The following is a 22,916-nucleotide window of genomic DNA, read 5'->3' on the forward strand; positions in this document are numbered from 1 at the left end:
TATCTGGCTCATTGCTAAATTTTAGCACAAACGAGCATTCAGCTTGTCAGTCACTTATTTTCACATAAAGGTATTTTCACACAGCTCCTTCACATTTGATGTCTCTCATCCAATATTTGGAACTTTTACAACCTTTCTCAAAATACTTTAAACTCTAGGTTTCAAGTACTGATTAGTCAAAATTTGTACAAGCTTTCCAAATTCAGTTCTTAATCTGCTGTTCCAAATATGAACTGCACTATTGGAACAAAAGTATTTAAAATAAGACTAATCTACTTTGACATTTTAAAAAGTCACTTATATACAAGATTGAAAAAGTTCTTATGCAGAATTATTTTTAAACTCCATTCATTTTTACTAAGGCTAGCCCAATCATTTGGTGTAGTCATAATATATTTTCATATTTGCTAGTTGAAATAAAAGGGTCTGGAAATAAAGTACTGCAGGAAAAAACTTTGGCATGACTTCCAGTTGCATGAGAAAGCTACAGTAGCATACCTCTACCTATCACATAATTAGGAGAAATAAGCATAGCTAGTTTCATATAGTACATGCATATTAATCTTTTCAGTCAAAGTTTTTCAGACTACCCATGGAACCAGAACTAGGAAAGAAGCTGAGTACCCTCTGCTACCCTGACAGCACGGAATAAGAACTAGCTTCTTAGGGTTTCTTCTGTTAAAGCAAACAAGACAACCCCAAACCACGAGCATTCCTGGTCTCAATTTGTTTTTACAGTGTCACTACTTCCACGGTATATGCATGCCTTACATGAAACATTTAACCTTGCAGAAGTAGGGTTGAGCTTAATATCTTTACTGTAGGGAAACAGGTATACTAAGTAAACCTGTGTTCAGAGCTGTGTTCTTCTTTCAGATGTACAATATTTATGCTCACATTATATAAATACATGCAAAAATAAATTGCAGTTTGACAGCCTAAAAGTTAAGTTTTATCTCAATTCTCTAATGCCCTGCCAACACAGTTCTTGCTCATGTAATTCTAACCAAGCATTGGTAACATACAGGCCTGTTACAAAAATAGTGTTCTTTCAGATGCTCTCAGAACTGAGATTGTTAATTAAAATTTACTTGCAATAAATTTCAACTTTCATAAAGAACATCTACTACTGAAAATGACACCTTATACAAAGGATAAGTAGTTAAAGTAGAGCAGATCTCTCTTTTGGGAGGTAGAGAGTATTTTGACCATGTTTTCTTTGCAGTTCTGTCACTTAAGATCATTTACTAACGCCCCAAATAACTGTCTTCCAGGGAACCTTTACACCTAACCAGCAACCTTGAAGCTGCTCTTTATCTGAGTGTCTATTTGTCCAGATCTAAGCTTATTAGTTCTGTGAAATTCTGCCTCTTATCAACCAATTCCCAACAGTAGGAAGGATATTAATTTCTATTTTCCTGGTATTTAGTATCTAATCTGCTCTACAGCAGTGCCTGGTTTCTGAAACAGTATCTGCCCAAAGGAACAGAAATATTCAGACCCACACATATACACATGTGTGTATGTACAATGTATGCATGCATGTTTTTCAGTAAGAGTGTTGCCAGGACCCCAGTGACTACCTAAACCAGGGTTGGGAAGGAAGGGGGAGGGTGAAGGGGACAAAACAATTTTAGAGCTCTTCCATCATTCTGAACACTGCTGAATAGATTTGTCCTAATCCTTTGAAGGTATCCTCAAACTCTTCAATTGTTTGGTCCTCAGCCTCCAAACAAGTCACATGTTGAGACCAAAAGCTTGTTTCCTTCTGATAAAACAAATGGGTGCTTAGTATCCCAATACTGTGAAAACCTTTCCTGGTTATTAATCCTTCCTATCTTCTGAGAGCCAAGCTCACAGCAAGTGTCAAATGTCTATTGCCTGTGATCTTTTAGTGCTAAAGTAACTAGTTTCTAACAATAACCCACATGTGTACTGCATAAACATCTTATGTACAGGTTAACAGTCCTTCCTAAAAGGAAAGCCTGGAGCATGGTCAAACTGCATCAGTCATATCTATAGAATCAGAAGTGATAACAGAACCATTCAGGTTTGAAGGGACCTCAGGAGATCTCCTCCTCCGAGCAGCATTAGCTATGAGATAAGACCAGGTTGCTCATGGCTTTACCTAGCTGCATTTTTAACAACATCCTCTTCAAGCAGCTTCTTCCACCACTCAGCTGTCCCCAGGGTAAAAGCTTTTCTTCAAGTACAGTTTTTCCTTCCCCCCCCCCCCCCCCCCCCCGAGTACATCTACTCAGACCTTCTCATTACAACTTAGGCCTCTCGTTCCTCAGTCCCCCACCACATGCCACTGAATGGCCTGGCTCTGTTCTTGTTAACCTCCTCCTCGTAGGTACCAAAAGGCTGCTGTTGGGACCCCCCAAGCCTTCTCTTCTTCCAGCTCCCTCAGCCTTTCCACGTAGGGAACCAACCTTGCTCCAACCTTGTAACCATTTCAGTGGTCCTTCTGCCCACCATGACCAGACTGCTGGACTTGCTTCCGGCTTATCAACCTTTTTCCTGTAACAGAGGCCTAAAACTGGACATAGTATTCTACATACAACCTAATATGTGCTGAGTAAAGGGGAATAATTACTGCCCTCTACCTGCTGGGTATGCTCCCATTAATACAGTCCAGAATATTGTTTGCTTTCCTTGCTGCCAGTACACATTATACCCCTTTACATCATAGCTGACAACCAATTAGTTAGTCCTCAGCCTATCCTGTTACAATAACTCTTTCTTATTAGAAGAGCAGGGGCAAGACTTTCCACTTGCCCTTGTTGAACTTCCTAAGGTTCCTGTAGCTCATTCTCCTCTGGCCTGCCCAGGTCTCAGAAAGCAGCCCTGCCCTTGAGTGTACTGACTGATCCCTCTAATTTGGGGTCACCTGCAAACCTGATAAGAGCATACTGTTGCCTTCTCCAGGTCATTGATAAAGAAATTAAGTAGGACAAGTGCAAGGACAGACTCCTGCAGTACTCCTCGTTACTGATCTCCAGGTAGAGTATAACCCATTAATCATCCTCTGAGTCCAACCAGCCTTTCATTGAGTTACCTATCCACCCACATCACAACACCCTAACCTGAATGGAAGAATACATAGAATTGCTGCAAACACTAATCTACAGTTCCTGTTCAATCAGCTCTCGAACGCTCATGATTTTCTAGCTGATTTCTCTGAAGTATTCAAGATTTGACATACATATGGACTTGGGCTGCTGTCCATGCTTGCTGGGAAAAAAAAAATCTTCAACTGCACAACCACAGTTATTTGACTTCCCACTTAGAATCTGACAAAGGTTAACTTGATCTTCCAGCAGTCTGATGGCTTTTGCTCTAGATCCCAGTCAGACTGGTCTCTTCAGTTACTCCATCAACTTTTGCCCTGCTCCTACACACAAATGAATTTTAAAATCAGAGCACTAATACTTTCACACATTCCTTCCCTAATCCAACAGCAGAAAAATGAAATATGGAAATTGTACACTGCTTTTGAAGATGTACTGTATTCAGTAGCTATTCAGGGTTCAATTTCTTTTTCTATAGTTCATGCTACAACTCCCTGCAAACTTCCTGTATAAGAGCATGAGGGATTTCAGTTTTAAGTTATGAATGTGCTCCGGCTACAGAATCTCTGATCTTTTGATTTTTTACTCTAAAGTAAAAATCTTTGCCTTCCTAGAGTTTTGTAGTGAAGGATTTAATAGATTATACACACTGCTCAAGACATTAACATAAGTATCCAGTATTCTCTCTTCTTATTCTCTGGCTTCACTTTATTCACTGGTTTCAGCTTTTGTTTGGCAAAAAGTCACCACCTTAATTTAAAAACTCTTGAGAGCATATTTTGTTGTTTCTTCTCTTCAAATCCTCAGTGCCAACATACCCTGACAAAGCGCTATTGAGAAACATTCACCTTTGTGCCAACTTCCATCACAACTTCTCCACTCTAGAAAGCGAGACTATTAAGAACTCTTCTTCCTACTTACTTAATCTATCTTCTCAAATGGAAATATTTCAGTATTCTAGATCTGGACAGTAAAGTGTGCTAAGCTGAACTGGTCATTAAGCTGGGAGTCAGCTGCTTTTGAACAAACAAAAAAGATGCTTCATCACTGCGTATTTTGTGATACTGCAAAAAACCATTGGGCTTACACCTTTTTTACATTATGACTTTTATGAACACCCTACAAACATAACAGTGAAAGTCGCTGTTCTACCTCAGTCTTAACAGGCAAAGTAATTCAGATAAAAAGTGCCAAAAGAAACCTTTTCGGAGTCTTAAGCTTTCATGTAGCTTGCTTTCTCAGTATCTCAAACCTTTCAATGCAGATTACTTTCATTTTGCTACAGCTTCACAGACACTGTCAATTGTTCTCCAAAGAAAGATTCCTCTCAGAAGACAGAACAGTTTTAATAGCCTAACAGCATGTGTCTGATGCCACATATCCTCTCTCGATCACACAAAGGTTGCAAATTATTAGCTGGGGGGAGGAATGTTTTAGAATGTTTTCTAAAACTCTCCACCTAGTTACAGAGGGTAAAGGTTATGCTTCATAATGGAAAGTCAGGCAGAGATTAGTCACCACTTTCAGTACAGGGTGGTGAGGAATCACACTGACTAATGGGTGCTCTGAAGTGACTCTGCTACAGCCTATCAGCCATCAGGTGGTTTAAAAAAGGAAGTCAGTAACTTTATCAGTGACATACCCTAAAAATATTTAGGTAATTCGAAATACAATGCCTCAAGTTTTTCCCCCCATGCTGCTCCCAGAAAGAAGCATGCACCACCTCCAAAATAAGAGTCCACATTTATGAGAGCATTCTTAAGTATTTCCTGAAGCAATACAAACTTTCTAAAAGTTTAGAGTGAGAGTATAGTTATTTTCATCTGCAAAGCACATTTACAGTGTTAGCAGGTAATAAGAAAATATATGCAGAGAGACAAGCTGTACAATCCAGAAAAGAGATTTTGCCATTGAAGTGTATACAGATTTCTAACCCAACTTTCATATTTAGCAAACATCTAATACAGACATTATAATGTCATATGCATTGCAAAGACTAAAGACATTCACTGTCCATATTCCTCATCCAGCAGAAAGATGTCAGATGTGTTCTTAGAACAGGGTTAATTTTAAACTAATAAACAAACCATAATCTACATTATTTTCATATAGCCCTCAGTTCTACTGGCATTCCCCACACTCCAAATCAGACCTCTACACAGGAGCAACACTTGTATTCAGGGCCTCAGGCAATGAAAACATCTCCTTTCAGAAAGGATATACCCTCCCCCTCCATCCCCCCCACCCCTTCCTTCTTCCCTGTCTTAGAGTATCCTGCATATGTATCCTGGTTGATGTTTTACCCTTTGCACCAGCACTATTTACCATATTACACACTGTTACACAAATCAGAAAGCAGAGTCACTGAACACTGAATTTATTCTCCTCCTTCCACCCGAAACTCCTAGATAGTTTTCAACTTGACAAACTCTGATCCAGCTGCCTGGGAAGCTTCATAATATTAGTTGAGAGAGATACAGACACTGGACATCCTCTTTCAGTGACACTGTGCATCCAGATTGTCCTGAAACAGACATGTAAAGAGGCTGCATACTAAGGCTTACCATTTGGATTGTGAGGTATTAATACAGGGCAAGCCTGCAAAGGTCTTGGTGAGAAGACAGCAATGCTAGAACAGCACTAAGAATGGATATGCTTGTAATCAAGCTGAAGTACAAGGTGATTGTACACAGGAGTTTTCCCTTCCCTAATATTTACCGCGCTAGCCATCTACTATACTTGCTATCGGCATGCTTTTCATGCTGCATTCTTTCAAAAGAAAGTGGAAAGAAGTTTAAAGTTGAGAAGTTAAACAACTGAGCAACTTCAGTAAATACTATGATCAATACACACATATGTGTATCTGCAGGGGATTAAAACAGCATGGAATCCTTTGCTAATATACTATTCCAGCTTCCTGTTCATGATAACTAAAACAGTATCAGAAGTACAAGAAGTTTCCTGTATACAGGTGGATTTTTTTTAAATGCTACCCATCAAGTTTAAGCATTATACAGCTAACTCCCCTCTTAAAAAAAGAGCAAAAAAAAAATCACAATCTAAACTTCCAACATAGTCCCATGTCTTCTTTAAACTTAAGTGTCCCATTAGCTCAGGATTTTCTATTAATAGAAGAAAATACTTTCCACATTATGCTAAGAAAAAAATATTTCCTTTTTTACATCAAGTTTGACAACACTGTTTAGCTTTAAATACTAAACACTTCAGTTCCATGCACTTCAACACTTCCTTCTTCACTTTTCTTTCTCCTGGAGATTCAATGAGTAAAGAACACATTTCCTTAGGATAATCTATTCTTCTAGTTGTCACACTGTATCCCTGTAACACCATATATCATTGTTAAATAAAGTTTCAAGTGACTGGTAATGGTGGTACAGTAGCAGGAAGTAGTTACTAATTTCCCCCAAATTCCTTCTGTAGTAACTTTTTCCAGGCATTTTGCTGTCTCCATTTGGGTCACCACCCTGGAAGTCAGCAGACAGATTGCCAAGGGGTAGCCAACAACGCCACTGGTGTGATTTTACTGTCCCTCACAGAGCTACTATCCACCTCAGTATCTTTTGAGCCATCTCCAAAATACACACCTCTTTCTGTTATTCCCTACTAAAATACAGCCTTTTATAAGAAGCATTTTCTGCCCTCTAACATTAAACAACCCTGCATTAAACCTCACTGCAGTAATGAAATTTTCCTATTGCAAGCCTCTCATGAGCCTTGGCATAGAGGCTTTATCACTCATGACAAAATTTTATCTTCATCCTTTCATTTTTTTATTCCACACTCCCCCAATAGTTTGAGAAAGGTATTGCTTTTAAAAAGCTTTTAGAAATGATTTAAAGAACCAAGTTAGTGATGCCCATTCTGAATTCCCATATACTACCACAAGATTAAAGTTATTCCTGCAAGCAAATAGCTGAATAAATGAATACAGGTCTTCTGCACCACTCCTGGAAAAGCCACTATGAGATTTCTCATCATATTTGACAATTCCTTTGCAACATTTACATCTTGCCCATATACCCAGTGAGTGACTGTGTGCCTGTTAAACTAAACAAGGTTTAAATGAAAATCTCGTCTATGGCAAAATTTAAGTGAAGCGCTAGCTTATTAAATTAATTTCTGAAGTCATGCTTATCTTATCCTACCAATAGGTAAGTGTGGAGCAAAAGTGGTAAGGTTACTCTGGTTCTACACAGAATGTATTACAGAAATATTATTTAGTGTGTCTCAGGCAGAAACTTTCACCTATGGTATAAACTACATTATGACCAAGGCAAATCCCTAGTTGTCACTGAACCTGTTACCTTTAGAAGTACAGGAAAGTAAGCAAATACTTGAGCTAGTCAAAAATAGTCACTTATTGATCAGCTTATATATATACACCTTGTGCCTATCAGTTGTACAGTGTACCCCAGCTGAATATTATTTTCCATTTCTTTGTTGAAAGACTTGACTAGTAACACTTTAATTTAGAACCACAGTTAAAAACCAAAATAAGCTAGAACCCAAGTCCAATTTGGCTTACATCTTACTGTCCATGAGAAAGACCCCCAATTCTGGCCAAAGGAGAAAAAAGAGTCCAACTGATCAAACATTATGTTGCAGAAAGGAGACTTGGAAAAAAGGTACTGCCAAACACATTTCATAGTTTAGTCACATATTTTCATCTTAGGTCATAAAGCTCAAATTTAAGGAAGCATTTTATAGAAATGATTCAAAAAGCTATTTAAACATCCTATCCCATGCACAACCAGACATCAAACCTTGCACTGATTTAGAAGAGGGAAAGGAGGATATAAGTCTCATGTAGGTTAGCTGAAAAGGGGAAGGACAGTAGCTACAAGGTGACAAATGAGAATTCTATAAGCTGTTGCCAAGAAAAGTACATAGCAGCAGCCAGAACTGCATCTCAGAACTATTTGATATTATGAAAGCCTCACCTACAGACTCACCAAGTGATGTTGCGAATGTATGCTAAGTAACCATGATACAGACTAAATGGTGGGGGGAAGAAAAGAGGGGAAAAAAGTCAGCTAACTCTGAGTTACAAAAGTCTAAGGAAGGAACTAAATGTTCAGGTGGAAGTATTGTGTGGTCAATTTCAAAGAAGCAAATGCAGAACTTGAGCAAAATGAAGGCACAATAAAAACAATTATCCTACCTACCTATCCAGTCTACCAACTGGTATTGTCTCAAAAAGATACACCCTCGCCTCCAAGGATTTCCACACTGTGGTTGTCTGTTAAAGAAAACTCTCTAAGGCTTCTCAGTAAACATGAGACCAGCTTTCAGAGAGCCTGCTGTGGAATGCTTCCTTAAACATGGTATTGTATCTTGGCAGTTTCAAAAACCAAAACAAATCCACTTTCATAGAAACATAAAAGGAAATGCAATTCAATACTAATTTTTGGCTAAGGGCTATTCCTTGAAAAACTTACTGGAAAATAAAATATGGCAAGTTTTTAATAAGCTTCCCACTTTTATAGAAGTAGTTGGAATCACAGTAACGGTTTTGTTTATTTCAGTGGCATGTGTCATGGTTTTTTTTTTTTTTTTTTTTTTTTTTTTACAATGAGAACCTATCTACAGACTGAATTAAAGATTTTTTCCATAAACTAGTTCCTTCCTCCAGATACACAACTTCAGTGTAAGTACAGTAAGATTACTGTACTTACAATACATTGTTCCTATTTGCAGCTACCCTGTGTTTAATTAAAGAATGGAATATGTTTTTTCTGTTATATGAACAATGCTGAGTTTCATTAATTAGGGAAGAAAAACCACCATCAATGCTTGAGTCTAACTGTTGAGAAACATCTTCCTATTAGGAAAAGTTACGAAATTCATTCAAAAAGTCAGAGTGGCCGTTCATAATTCAAAGGTTGAGTATCACAGATTAGAGTTCCAAAAGCTCTTTATTGCTCTTGGATTGGATCAAAAAATACTGCACCGTGCTCATTTAAAGAGGATTCCTAATAATCATCAGTTGCTTGGAAAAAGCCACACACAAACACACTCTCAGAAGCAGTTTGCAAACAGTAAATGCCAAATGGAAGGCTAGAGATTGTTCGTTCACTAAAGAATTTCTCTTCTGAGAGTGAAGAGAAGTGGCAACAGCAATGAATGGATTTATGCACCTGTTATTGGAGGTTACCGTTCACTCAAAAGCTATCAACTCCAAACTTACAGATTCAAGATGCTAACAGAAGAGATACTAGAACGCCTATAATTTTGTCTAGTTGACTTTCTTTTCCGCTCATCAACAGAACTCCATGAATCAAGGGCCAAAGCAACAACTTCACTCTTAAACACTAAGACATTCTGGATTATATCTGGCCTCTGACATGACCTGAAAGAAATTTTTTTCGTCACTGTTAAATTAACACAGAGGGGCTACATTGTAACATGGAGTGCTTTACATAGAAAATTAATGATTGTTACATGCAGCGTTGTCATGTAAGTTTCAGCTGAAAGACATCTGACTACAGATTGTTATTTCTGCTGGAGCGCTGCTCCTGCATGCATCTTCCTCGAAAATCCCAGTTATGCCAGAAGAGATTTCTGCACATCAGCAAGGTCAGGCCAAGTACTAACTTGGAACTAATTTTATACCTTTAGGGCAAACTGAGTAATATATAAGAATTATTGTCTATAGGAGAACCTGAAAGCTAGACACTTTCAGGATCTCTCCAACACAGGACTATTGTAATTCAGGCCACTTGTTTCAGTACCTAGCTAAACACAGGCCAGCACAAGGGCTTGCAGAATCTACCCTCTCTACTTAAGTCAGCTATTCTGAGAAATGCTGCTGTATGGACCTTTAGCAGCTAACACCATTGCACACTGCTCCAGTCCCACCTACTCTCCTCAGGGAGGATATCATCTTGACATGAACAGGACAGCAATCCAAGTATCAGTGGAGCCCTTACTACCTTAGTCATTTGCATCTGTTCTAGAGAGGCAGCAAAGGGGATAAAGAGAAGTCTCATACAGGCTTGATCTGGAAGTTGGATTATGCTACCTTCACTTTATATGCGTCTACTTAGTAGTGGCTACCTTCTCAATTTCATAGCTGTGTAACCAAAGCACAGAAGATAATACCTCAGCATAGAGCAAGCATAGTATTAAATAAGTGAATACCACCTGCCTTGCATGACAGGCACTGCATATAAGTAGTAATACCACCACAGTAATGATTCCAGCACTACAAAGGAGAGAGACAAAAGCTCTACAGATTAATGTATGTGATTTCTTCCTAATTTGTTTCTGTTAGACTACAAGTCCTAACACTTCAGAGCTCTACCAAGATATTACTGACAGCTGTGGCAGCCTAGGACAACAGCCTGAAACATTCTACACTACTCCCTACTCACCTGATCTTAGTTCTGTTTTACTGGGACAAGATAGGAACACAGCACTTGTTCAGGACTTGCCATACAAGCTATCATCCTGGAAGGGCATCATTTATTTAGCTGAAAGCAGGAGCCACGCTTTTTTTTTTTTAAATAAGTAGTTATACTAGCAAATTCCACCTCATGCTGTCTGGTTCTATTCCCCTCAATGCAGGTGTAAGCATGAGAATTAGTTCACGTACACCTTGAGGGATAGGTATGTGTGTGTGTGTGCATGTGTGTAAACAGAGAGCACCTCAAAACAGTAGCCATAATAAAGATTCAGAAAAGTTGGCCTATATAACCAATACATATTCTGCAAATTAAGTTTAAGTGGGCTTTACTCCATTGAATCACATTGTTACAAGGACACAAGAACAAAAATACTGTCCTGCAATTTACAGGCTTTTTGATCATGAGATAAAAGCTTATAACATGATTCTAACTGAAAACACTGTAGAATACTTCTATAAACACACATCTAAGTAGATCTTTCATGTTCCATCTTAGCAAGAAGTGACTAAATCATAAGCTATGTAATATCAATCTAATACCTGCTGAGTAATACAACCCTTAAAACTAACTAAAAATTTAATAAAATAAAAATATTTATTTTATAATAGTAGTGTTATGGAAGATTAATCAAGATAGGTCTCACATGATTTGCCAAAAGAATTACTGAGTACTTCCTTCAGTACTCCTCTTGCAGCTGTCCTTATAACTGCAATACCAACTTCTGTAACCAACAACCTTTTCTGCCTATTACACATATCACAGTCAAATCTTGAACACGTGTTTAAGGCCACAAAGCTTGTTCTAGTAAGGCCTGCACTACTAAAGACTGTTCTGATTTTCACTACAAGAGGGCTGAGTGGGAGAACAGGAAGAATGAACATGTGCATACACATTCAGAAAAAGCTGGGGGTACAGCAAAAAAGTTCCATAGTAAAACTAACTTCTGCTAGACAGCTATAGATCTTGTTTAGATTGTCTGATGGCTAGACAAAGTGTAAACTGCCTAGGATCTATAGGATATTTAAATTATGCTCTTTTAAAAAGTCCTATATACCAGCCAAAGTTCTTCCGAGATCAAGAAGGATGATTTACATTGTTTTTTGGTTGTGTGTGGTTTTTTTTTTTTTTTAAGAAGATAGAGCTGAACTACTTGAGTTTAACTACTTTAGTTGCTACATTTGACAGGCATGGTGCCTTGTCCCATGGTTGGTTCATCCTTGAGGTTTATTTCTTCCATCCTTCTAATTTTTAGGAGTTAGTAAAAGTTACCTGGACTTTTATTGTAGACACATACATGTATTGCATCATACTCTACACAGGCCAGTCGTTCTACACAGATTTCTCATAATACTTTATGCCTGCTTGTGCATATGAAAATGGCTTAGTCAACTTTAAAAACTGCACAGAATAAGCTAATGACCATGGTTACCAAAAAAACCCACACACTCAGTCCAAAGAGCTTGCAGTTCAGCTATATAGCATGCATAATATTTGATTTCAGTTGTTCGGTCAAGTTTGCTAAGACAACTTAGAAGGCAAAGTGTCTCTAATATTTCTTGCTTCATAGCCAAATGGGATGCCACAGTCTTGCCCAAAACTGAAGTTCAATATTAAGTTAGATTCCCAGGAAAAGACTAAAAAGTTTCCATCTTTATGTATGATTGCTTATTGTAGTAAACACAGGATTTCAGCCAATTCTCTTTTCACAGGATGGCAAGAAAAACAGAACAGTTCTGCTTTTAACATTCTACTTCACTTTTGAGGACCACCTTTATGCCGCTGGCACATTAAACAAACAGCTACATGATGTGAAAAAAAAAGAGTAATTTAACTTTCAAAAAATCACTCCCTATAGCTCTGTACAAGGCATACACATGCACTGAAGCAAAACCATTCTCTGAAAACACAGACTGAGCATCAGCACTTCTTCAGTAACTGTAGCTGAGTAATAGTCTCTTAAGCTGGCCTTGTTACTTGTTAAGCAGAGTCAAGTTTGGGGCTCATAATCAACCTCTGCTAGAGCTAGGTGGTGTACTCTAGGACAGGAACAGACTCTTGTCAAGCAATATACTCAATAAGTACACAGTCAGAGTGAAGTCAAATGAAGACAAGCTCATGTTTCTAAGAATGAGACTATAAAGGAAGCTTCGGTTTAAACACTTACATAGCATCCATGCAGGTTAGTACAGTATCATGATATCAGGAAAAACTGCTAGGAATTCTGTGAGGCTAATATACAGCAACTAGAAATAACATAGCTTTACTTTTTAAGCTACATTACATACTAGTAAGATGCTGATAGTTTCATATCTCTGGTAACTTACCTGCTTCAGGGGCACATAGAATCAACTATGAATTAAGCCAAAGTAAGCCTGTAGCAATTAGTTCAATTAGTTTCCCTCAACATTTAAACTAAAATATATTGCTTTAAAAATTAAAATTTAAACTTTTCAAATCTTTTACACTGAAATAATACAGAAACTTATACCAGAATAACTGGCAGATCAGACTACAGAATTCTACAATGCTGTATTAAGCAGGTGTTTAGCACTACTAAGACAGTAACACAGCATTCTAGTTTTTAAAAATTCCTTTAAAGCAGCAGCAGCGCTGAGAACAGTTTGCTTCAATACAGTCCACGTTCAGTCTCAAACTGAGCATGGGCAGTGGTATTTGGCACCCTTACAAAGGATCTAAACCGCAAGTGCTGTTTCCCATTTACAAGGTTGACATGGAGGGAAGGACAAGAATTGGAAGAGCTGCAATTATTTAAGGAGAGTTATTAGAACCAGCCACCAGGTATACGGTAGTATCACACCCTCCATATGAAAGACAATTTTAATAACTCCAGGGCATAATCTTCACTGCTGCTGTTTCTTTTTACCAAATTACATTACTTAAAACAAGGTGAATCTTTGCAGCCGTTCCACTAATCAACTGCACTTAGTGAACATAGGCAGGAAGTTGGGAGTGTGCATAAGTAAACATTTTGTCACCATTATGTACATTTCACAAACCAATTGTGAGAGGCTATTCAGTACTCATCAGGCAGCAATTTAAGATCTTGGGAAACTCAGCACAATAAGAGCTCTGAAAAAAAAAAAAACCCTAATAAACCTCAAATGTATTTCAACTGAGAGTAGGTGACTTCTTACTATGGGACTTTTACAGATATGCTACTTCCTGAGTGTATATTTAATAGAACACATGCTAAGACAGTTGTAATAATATTCCAATGAAATAAAATCCTGATCTTTTGCCTAGGGCATTAAGCTAGCACTTGCAAGATCTGGGTTCTAGATAGCTGTCTCTGCCAGATGCTTCCTTTTTGAGGCTGGGCAGACTTCTGTACCCTGACAGGGTCACAAATGACTGCTTATTTTACAGAAAAACAAGATAATTTCAGTTTAGGTTTTGGAGGGATATTTAAGCCCTAGCATTAGGGGCATGAATGCCAGAGGTCTGACTGAGTACAAAAACCTTCCTGAAGTTATGTTCTGCAAATGCAAATTCTGCTAAGTTTCAGTAGTTCACAGCGAGGCTTTGCCATTGGGTCTTGCATAAATATGAAAACTGGATAAACACACTAGGATATTGCTATATTTAAAACTTAATTGTTGGAACATCTGTGTTTAAGAGTAGCAAGATCCACCTGGGCCTAAGATATCAAGAAATGACACCTGGCAAAAAAGTCTTCTCTCCCAAAAGAGTAAAAATTATATAACTTAAGTAACAGAAGTCAGTTTATGACAAAACAGGTAAAACAGGCCCTGAAATTTAGTATTTCACTGAAAAATATTATCAGCCACTTGGGAAGGTTCTAAAAACAGTAATTATTTAGCAGACAGCTTTAGGCAGTTTGTAAATTCTCAGATGGGAGGATTATAATGAATGGCTTTTTAAAAAGGATTTTTTTTTTTTCTGTCATGATTTTGTCTTGTTCACTTTTGTTTGATTTGTTTCATGATGTCAATCTTTCAATCAGAGCAACGTAACCATAACAAAAGGTACACATTTAGCAATGATCTGTACTCCAAACTTCTCTATTCAGTTTCAGTCATGTTATGCTTAAACCATATCTAAGATAAACTGAATTCAACTCTGGACACTTTGAATAATTCAGGATTATATTTGATATAGCAGTAATAAACTCAGAACCATTCTTAAGCAAAAGCATCTGCAAGTGCTCCGTATCAGTTCAGCCTAAGTCACTTGGCTAAGCTGATGCAACTTTCCAAAATGTTCAGCGCTGCACCCAAGATGCTCAGCACCTTTACTCAAGAAAGAAGGCAGAACACTAGTCCACTTTCCATCAGTAACCACATACACATAGAAACATTGCAAAACTTAGTGGAAGCTTGTTGCTTCGCCCAAGATTACAGCAAAATCCATCTTAAGGAAATGTGACTATATGGAAAGGAAGGAAACAGAAGACTACACAAGGGAGCAGCAAAAAAGCTCTCTAAAAAGCCAGCAGCAGGAACACATTGCTTTCCATGGCAACAAAATGCATGCTTTGAAAGTCTCACAGATCCGCTGATAGCAGTGAGTTAGCTTTTGTTTACTAAGTTTATAAATAATTTTAGTGGGATGCCCTCAAAACTTCAACATGGCTGTGGCAAGTTAACCTATATAAACTGAGAGGAAGATGAGTGAAAGCAAGAAATTGGCTTTTTTGTTCAGTTCAGATGCCTGGAAGTGACAGGGACATTCTCCTTTTCTAGATTCACGCAACTGGGAAAGGGTGTCTTATCTCAAGGAGTTAAACACTGAGTAAACACTTCCTTACTGTAATAGAGTCTTGATAAGAGTTTCCCATGAATGTAGTTATAAAATTTTCCCCCGAGTAGTCATATCAGAGACTTTCTTCTTAGAGAGTTCAGACATAAACAATGTTTTATGAAGAACCATTCTATTTGCAGTGTTTAACTCAACTGCTTTAGGCCTCTGACAAGCTATTTTAATTTCCTCATCCATACAACAGACTAGACTTTCATATTTTATGCCATCAGACTGCACATAACAAGGACCTGCACTTAAGACTGCATGCTTCTGGAAGGACTTAACACAGAGTACACAGGGAGTTTCACTTGCTCAGTAACCACAAGCATCACCTCAAGGCACAGCACCCCTGCTGTTACAGATACTATGTGTGTGTTAGTCAGAGGGCAAGTAATAAATTTCCCTGAAGCCAATTTAATTTCAGTGTAAGGTTTAGTACTATTAAAATTCAAATCAGTAACTATATATAGACTTTTTCAACCAACTATATTGATAGGAGTTGCTGCATTTTCTGTATGACACATACCTACACAACAGCAAATTTGGGAAACAGACGTAGCAATAACATAAGCAAGTGTCCTGGTACAGGAGACAGTGCTTATTAAAGTTCCACAGCCTTACTAAAACAATAGGGTTCAATAGAGTTAAGAAATATATTTCAAACAGGTGCAAAACAGACAAGACAGAGCCATCTGTGTTATACAAAACCTTCCCATCAGCAGCTCTTAAGGTCTTCAGCATCTGCTGGGACAGTGGTGCCTGGATGCCTGAGATTTAGCATCTCGCAGCATCTTCTGGGACAGTGGTGCCCATGGTACAAATAATTCTCCCAGCAGACAAAGATCTCTGAAGACAGTAGAGCTAGTGTTATATTAATCTTCCCAGCATCTGTTCGGGCTACTATAATACCATACCCATGGTAAATGAAGTGCCACAGCATCTATATTGTCCACTCCCCACAAATATTATTGCAGCACCTTACAGTTGAATAGCCCATCAAAATTAGAAAAACCAAAACAGAAGATGCAGATAATTTTGTTCCAAATATCTGCACCTTCAGAGTCAGTTCCTATACTAGGAAAATTAACTGTAAGGAGACATTTTTCCTGAAAGTTTGTTTCTAAGGACTAGAGAACATGCTACTCAGATTTAAAGTCTCATTTGTTTCAATAATTATTCTTTTCATGCTATTAGTCTTAAAAATTCATTTTCTTCTTTCCAGTTTTTGTACTTTTGCTACATACACTAATGCACTGTAAAAACAGATTAACTATTTTGGCATTCAAAAAGCAGATAAGATGAAAACTTTCATCCAGCTCTCCAACTACAGGGAGGTGGGGCTTTTTTTCTTTTAAATAAAGTTGATAAGGAAATGAAGTCTTTCACAATACTGCATGCATGATATATTCCTGATGTCTACTTATAACAGTGGCTTTTTAATTCAGAAGGGAAACAGTTTATGAAAATAATTTTTCATGGTTTTTCAGAAGTTAGAGTTTAGGGGTAAAGTCACCAATATTCAGATTAACAACATGAGTAGAAAAAGAGTCATTTTTGTCCTCTTCAAGTTCCGATTTCTCTATTGAATAGGTTCATTTGTGCACTGTCCTTGCAGTGAATTAATGAAGTGCTTTTATCTACATATTATTGTCATCACCTTACAATTTCCATCCAAGTTTCCCCCCCTCCATTTTGATTTTTCCAAATAGCACTGGTGGCTGCACAAATCATACACAGTACACCTAAACTGTATTTTTCAGAAGGAGAGACACAAGTACGTTCTTCAGTGAAGTCAGACTTGGATTATGCATTCTTACTGAAAAGCATGAAATTCCTACCCCAAAGAAAGAGTGGGAGCAACCACACTAACCTCTGTAATAAATCAAGCCCTAGAACACTCATGTACAGTTAACAAACTAAAAAATAAAGTTGTTCATTTTTGTTAATGAAACCAACCACAGCTATAGCATCTTAAAAAGCCCACTGACAGATACACAAAAGCTATGACCAAAAAACAATGAAAGCCAATAAATAAAAGGCAATTGTTTTCGGGCAAACTGATTAATAAATGCAACTTCAATTGAAAATTGCCAGTACTCCTGTGAGCTCCCCAGTCTCTTAAAATATTTTGCACCTGCTCAGCTTATTATGTTAACCCCTCTATGGAACCATTCACCTGCTTAATTAACTGTGTATAAATTAATAGCTGTTAAGTGGTTTGAGGCTAGTTAGATATTTGCCATGGTAATGTCTTTACAGTCAAAGAAAAGGATTAAAAATGAATTAGAACTGAATGTGGACTAGCTGCTGTTCAATTTAAGTCTTTTATTAATCTAGCAAGATTATATATTAACTACTTCTCACAGGGATTTTAAGCTATATTTATGACAGGAACTATGCAACATTAAAGGAGAACTACCAGCCACCAGGTCAAGAAGTTTAATTTAGCCGCTCTTCAAGAAGTTGAAAAGGACGGCTTCAACGGAGCAGACGTGAGCATACAACAGTAAAAACATTACAGAAACACACCTTCACAACACCATTATGATCCTTGTAGCATCTGCAGGCCTCTCTGGCATCATTCACTCTTGCTCACACGCACACCCCCTCCACTTCCATTTATCTGCCAGAGCTGAAGTTAGGCTTCCAGAAGTTCTGCCTTGTTCAGCTATGTATGTGGCACTGCTTCAAGGAGTACTCACAAGGTGCCCACATTAAGAACGCACAACTTCAGTAGCAATCTAAGTATGTTGCCTGCACTACATGTTTGTAAGACAAACCAAAACAGCAGGTGCTTGCTGTAATTAAAAGGGTCTTTTCAACAAGAGGACTACAAATAGTTCTGAGGTTAGACATACATAATCTAGGAATGGAGGAGACCACATGCACCAGATGCTCTCGCCTGGTCTGTCCAGAGGTCCTTGCGAAACAGCTTCTCTAGGTGCAGATCCGTGGTATGCCACAGATACTCTTGTTCCACCTGTGCCGGCCCCAACTTACCTGCTCAGCTGTATATGCAGACACTTGTGCTGCAGGCAGTTCCTCCTCGGAAGGCAGCTGGGAAGTCTTTACGGAGCCTCAGGGCTCTGACATTTGGACTTGGCAGTTCCTTATGGCCAGGGAGGGACACTCCCAGCGCTGAGGTAGCAGCACGCAGAAGCAGCTAGAAAGTTTGCCACAGCTACCTTCCCCTGCAGCTCGCTCGCTCTCTCTCTCTCTCTCCCCTCGCCGCCTCCGACTCCCCTCCTTCCTGGCAAAAAGGACCAGCTTTAAGAGCGTCAGCGAAGGCGACGCTCCTCGGCGAGACTGCCCGCGCGCAGCGCCGCCTCAGCAGTGGCGCGGCTGGCAGCGCCCCGCCGCCCGAGGGCGGCTCCGCGGCGGGCCCCGCGGACAGCACTCGCCCCGGGCTGCCGCGGCCGCCGTGTTTACGGCGCGGCTCGTGCTCGCCGCCTGCCCCCCGCTCCGCGAGGGCCACGGGCCTCCCTGACATCATTCACCCTCTTGCTCACACGCCCGCCCCCTCCATTTCCAAACAGTGACTCACCCCAGCGCTGCCGCCAGCCAAAGGCCCGGCTGGAAAAACCGGCAGGACCTCTCCCGAGCCCCCGCCCGCCGCCCAAGGTGGCGGCGCGGCCCCGCCCGCGCGGCTCCCGCCCGCGCCGCCCCCGCCGCGGGCCGCCGGGGCACCGCCAGCGGGCGAGGCCGCGCCGCCAGCTCGCTCGCGGGGACGCTGCCGCCGCCGCCGCCCAGCACCGCGGAGCCGCCGCAACGTGCGCGGGGAAGGACCCTCCCCCTCGGCACGCAAGGTCTTGGCAGATGCGGAGAGGCCGGTGCCCGCCTCTCCCCCTGCCCCTCTCGGCGCCGGCAGCCTCTTCCCGATCCCATCTGCCATGCCCGCAGCCTTCTCCTCCTCCGAGCGCGTCTCTCCCAGGGGACGGCTGAGCCCTCCCCTCAAGCGAGCCCTACGTGAGCTTGCACAGCAGCATACCCACATCCCTGTCGCCTCCGTAAAAAAACATTTTTCCAAAGATAAGCCGGCTCCCCGCGGCCGGGAGCTAAGGAGACACACGCTCCGCTCGTCGGCAGCCCGCAGGTGCACGGGCCGCCTCACGGGAGCTGCGGCAGCTCCCCGGCACCCAGCGGCAGCCCAGCAGCAGCCAGGCCACGGGCAGGGAAAGACTTCCCACTTTTGTCACAGCATTTAATTTCCTGAAAACTGTTCTCAAATGTAGCCCGACTGTCACAGAGTACCTGCTTCCCATGCACTTAACCCCTGCCGCCTTACTGGCTTTGGACTTGGTTACGCTTGCTTTTTCCTGAAGAGCTCCCCAGCACTGTGTAGCAACTACACACATCGTTGGGTGCCTTCCAGGGCAACAAGCATTGGCGGTGGGGGTCAACTTCCACATCAAAACTAGCTTTAGCCAAGATAAATTCCTTCCCCCCCCCCCCACTAAGTTTTCAGAAACCCAGTCCTGGGCCACTAAAAAAACAAAACTAAGATAAAAACTCTTGAAGTAGCTTTAGCAGTAAGTGCACTTACCTGAAATGAGGAAGACCTGGCTCACAACCTTAGATTCAAAGGCAGCACCTGATCCTATGCTTGTACACCCCTGAAAGCCCCCTTCATCCAGCTCTTTGCTATTCTGTTTGGGTGGCTCACATGCTTTGTTTTTCCCACAAAAGCTTGGGGGAGGGGGGGGAGGAGGGAAATCTGCTTTATTCCAGCATAGAGTGGAAACATTTTTTGCACTCCCAAAGTTCTGTGGGATAGGCAAACTCTGTACCCTGCTCTAACAGCAGCAGCCAGAATACCGCTACATACAGGATGCTACTAGGGTAGGTATTACCTTCTGCAGCCGTAGCGTGAACAGCATTTATGGCAAAATAACAACTCAGCTAGGCTACTGCTGTTCCTGTTAGGTGAATGCACACAAGCACCAGTAGTAGTGAATCACTGAGCAATCTAGAAAAATAGCATTCTTGACTACCTGCACTATGAGGTACAAAACAGTTTCTAGAACTAAGTAATGCTATCTTTTAAACAAATCTGGAAAGAGTGTTAGAGGTATCATACCAGGGAAAGTCTGTTTTCGACTGCTTACAATAATGCATGCAAATGCTTAATTGCGTACACTTCATTACATGCAAGTCCTTGCAGAACTGAGTTTTACTTGAAGATGACAAAGAGGAAGCAATGAGTGACAGATGAACAGTTCAACAATAGGGATTACAGTCACGAGCAAAAGTTTCTACAGGCAAAGCATATAGCAAGCCCTAGACAGAGGGTCACCCCCCCACCATTCTTCCAAAGCATTTAGATGCAACAGAAAGTTAAGTGAAACACCACCCTTTCTGTAGTTTAAAATATTGTTCTTCAAAGCACTGTATTTGAGAGAGCAGAAAATAGCATATTAACTCACTCCGTCCAAGGTTGCACTTCCTATCCAATTCTCCAAGCCCATCCTTATGGGTGGCCATGTGAGCCCATGTAGGTAGGACTCAAGAAGAGTGGCTCCTGGTGAGCTCAGAGGTACATCTAGGAAGATCATCTTGCAGGAGCTGGCCTGTGTTTGTATATATTGTTTGCATCAGTCTTGCATAGCAATAAACATAAGCCAGAGCTTTTAAGAGCTAGTAGCATATTTGAAAAGTCACAAAACCTGGCAGAGGATGTAACAGTACACCTCTTAATCTCACTGCTTTCAAGAAATGATCAAGTTTACAAGGTTCCCTTCAAGATAGGAATAATGAGAACCCCAAGACTTCAGAATAGTTTTATCACTTCATGAGGAAGAAGTTTCACACAAACTCTGCAAGGAGACCAACATCCAAGTTCTGCCTCCCTCCAACCCTCCTCCTAGCGCAGCGGTGAGGAACACAGAAGGGTTTGAGAAAAAACTGCTGTTCACTTCAGCTACAACAAGCCCAGTGTCTTTTTTTATTACTGTTTATTTTTTGCCTTTTCATGAGATCAGCAGGGATATTATTGGAAACAGTAATTCTATAAATGAACACAGCCAGCCTGTGCATTAAAATTCTGACTATTTCCAAAGAGACATCCAGGCAGTTTTCAAAGGCAGTACTACCACCAGCATACTGCTTAGAGTCCATGGGACCAAACTAAATACATGAGATGGAGCGTGGAAGGGTACCTATATAGTTAAGAACTATATAAGAATTTTCAGTTCAAGCCAATTCTACAGCCTATAGGCAGAATAAACACTGGCACTCACACAAAAAAGTAGCCTACTTGTGTCTAACTCAGAGCAAACACCTATGCTGAAATTAAACAGGCTAAACACATATGCTTAGCTCATCCCTATCAAACTAGTTTCAAAATTAAGAAATTATGCAAGCATACATGTATTTTATTAATTTCACACAGATCTGCAGCCTTCATTACAGCTGTATTAAGGGAAAAATATAACAATATGTAGGAATTCTGCACTAAAATATCTTTCTGCTCCTCCAAGTACAGTCCTTCATGACTTTTCTTTGCTCTTTCTTCAAGTAGAATAGAAATCAAGGTAATCTTGCACAGGCCTAACACTACATTCCAGCTATATTCTAACATTATACCCTGGTTCTCACCACAGCCCTTTTAAATCTAGTAGATACATGCTACTTGATATGCTTACTTTGAGCTAGATGCAGTAAATCCAGAACAGCTTGTTCTCCCCCCCAAGAATAAAGTGGACCAAGCTGAATATAGGTAGAACATCAGCTCACAAGGAGATTCTTCATCAGTGCACACACACAAAACACTTAACAACAATACCCAACAAAAATAAGTTTTGCAGTTTTGGAACTAAACATATTTTCAGCAGTGAGATGAGTTCCACATTTCCAGGTTCTAAGTTAATTGAGTACCTTTCCCTCCCCCACCCTCAAGGGAATAAAAAAGCTTACCTCATAGGTTCACCATTAATAATTCCCCTCTTATTCAGCAGCTGGACAAGTAGACCAAAAGACAATCCAGGAAGAGATTTAAGACAAGCTTTTTCCACTACTACTTTATAAACACCACAGCTCTAAACTGCACAGTGCTACCCTACTGCTGTAAAAACTCAGGCCCTAAGAAACACTCATATATGACTGCAGCCAGCACATCCAGAAGTTCTGCTACTTAAATAAAAATAAGTCTACCTTAAGAAGTCAATAGAAACCAATTTCAAACAACCACTCAAAGAAATAAAGCCAAAAAAAAAAACTATAGAGCAACACACTATTCTGACAAGCATTGCTAAACTCCATGTGCAAACTTGGAAGGTTTTGATTAAGGCTACCACACTGCAGAAAAACCACGAGGAAGGAGACCTCAGTGAAACCCGCAGGAAGAGGGCTCCGATAGCAGAAAGTGGCTCCTCAGGGATTACCTGCGGCCTCCCGCTGCCTGCCGCCCACCGCTACCGCCGAGTGCCGCAAGCCGCCGCCCGCTGCCTCCTCGAGGCGCCTTTCAAAGGAGGCGGGAAGGCGCCGCCGGCCAATGAGCACGTGGCGGAGGTGAGGCGCGCGGCCGCGACGCCCCCTCGCCGCCCCCTCGCCGCCCCGCCCACCGGCTCGGCTCGGCTCGGCTCGGCTCGGCTCGGCTCGGCTCGGCTCGGCTCGGCTCGGCTCGGCTCGGCGCGGC

At 40.7% G+C, this 22,916-nt stretch overlaps 1 protein-coding gene across 7 annotated transcripts in view; it reads right to left on the minus strand.

Annotated features, from left to right (window-relative positions):
• SGMS2 (sphingomyelin synthase 2) overlaps window positions 1-22,916 on the minus strand; it is a 60,800-nt gene that overhangs the window by 19,753 nt on the left and 18,131 nt on the right. Inside the window, exons 1-2 of one of the 7 annotated variants that reach the window (XM_068941949.1) lie at window positions 19,272-19,314; window positions 18,284-18,533 (exon numbers count right to left, since the gene is read on the minus strand). The exons of 1 other annotated variant lie outside the window; for it this stretch is intronic. The gene's annotated coding sequence lies outside the window, so the exon portion shown is untranslated. Of the gene's footprint in view, window positions 1-18,283; window positions 18,743-18,827; window positions 18,915-19,271; window positions 19,315-20,706; window positions 20,832-22,662; window positions 22,710-22,916 lie in introns of those variants that run through there. 5 more of the 7 variants (XM_068941950.1, XM_009689382.2, XM_009689383.2 and 2 more) reach the window with 5 other exon arrangements.

The sequence above is a fragment of the Struthio camelus genome, chromosome 4 (assembly GCF_040807025.1).
Source record: "Struthio camelus isolate bStrCam1 chromosome 4, bStrCam1.hap1, whole genome shotgun sequence".
In the NCBI taxonomy this organism is placed as follows: Eukaryota; Metazoa; Chordata; class Aves; order Struthioniformes; family Struthionidae; genus Struthio; species Struthio camelus.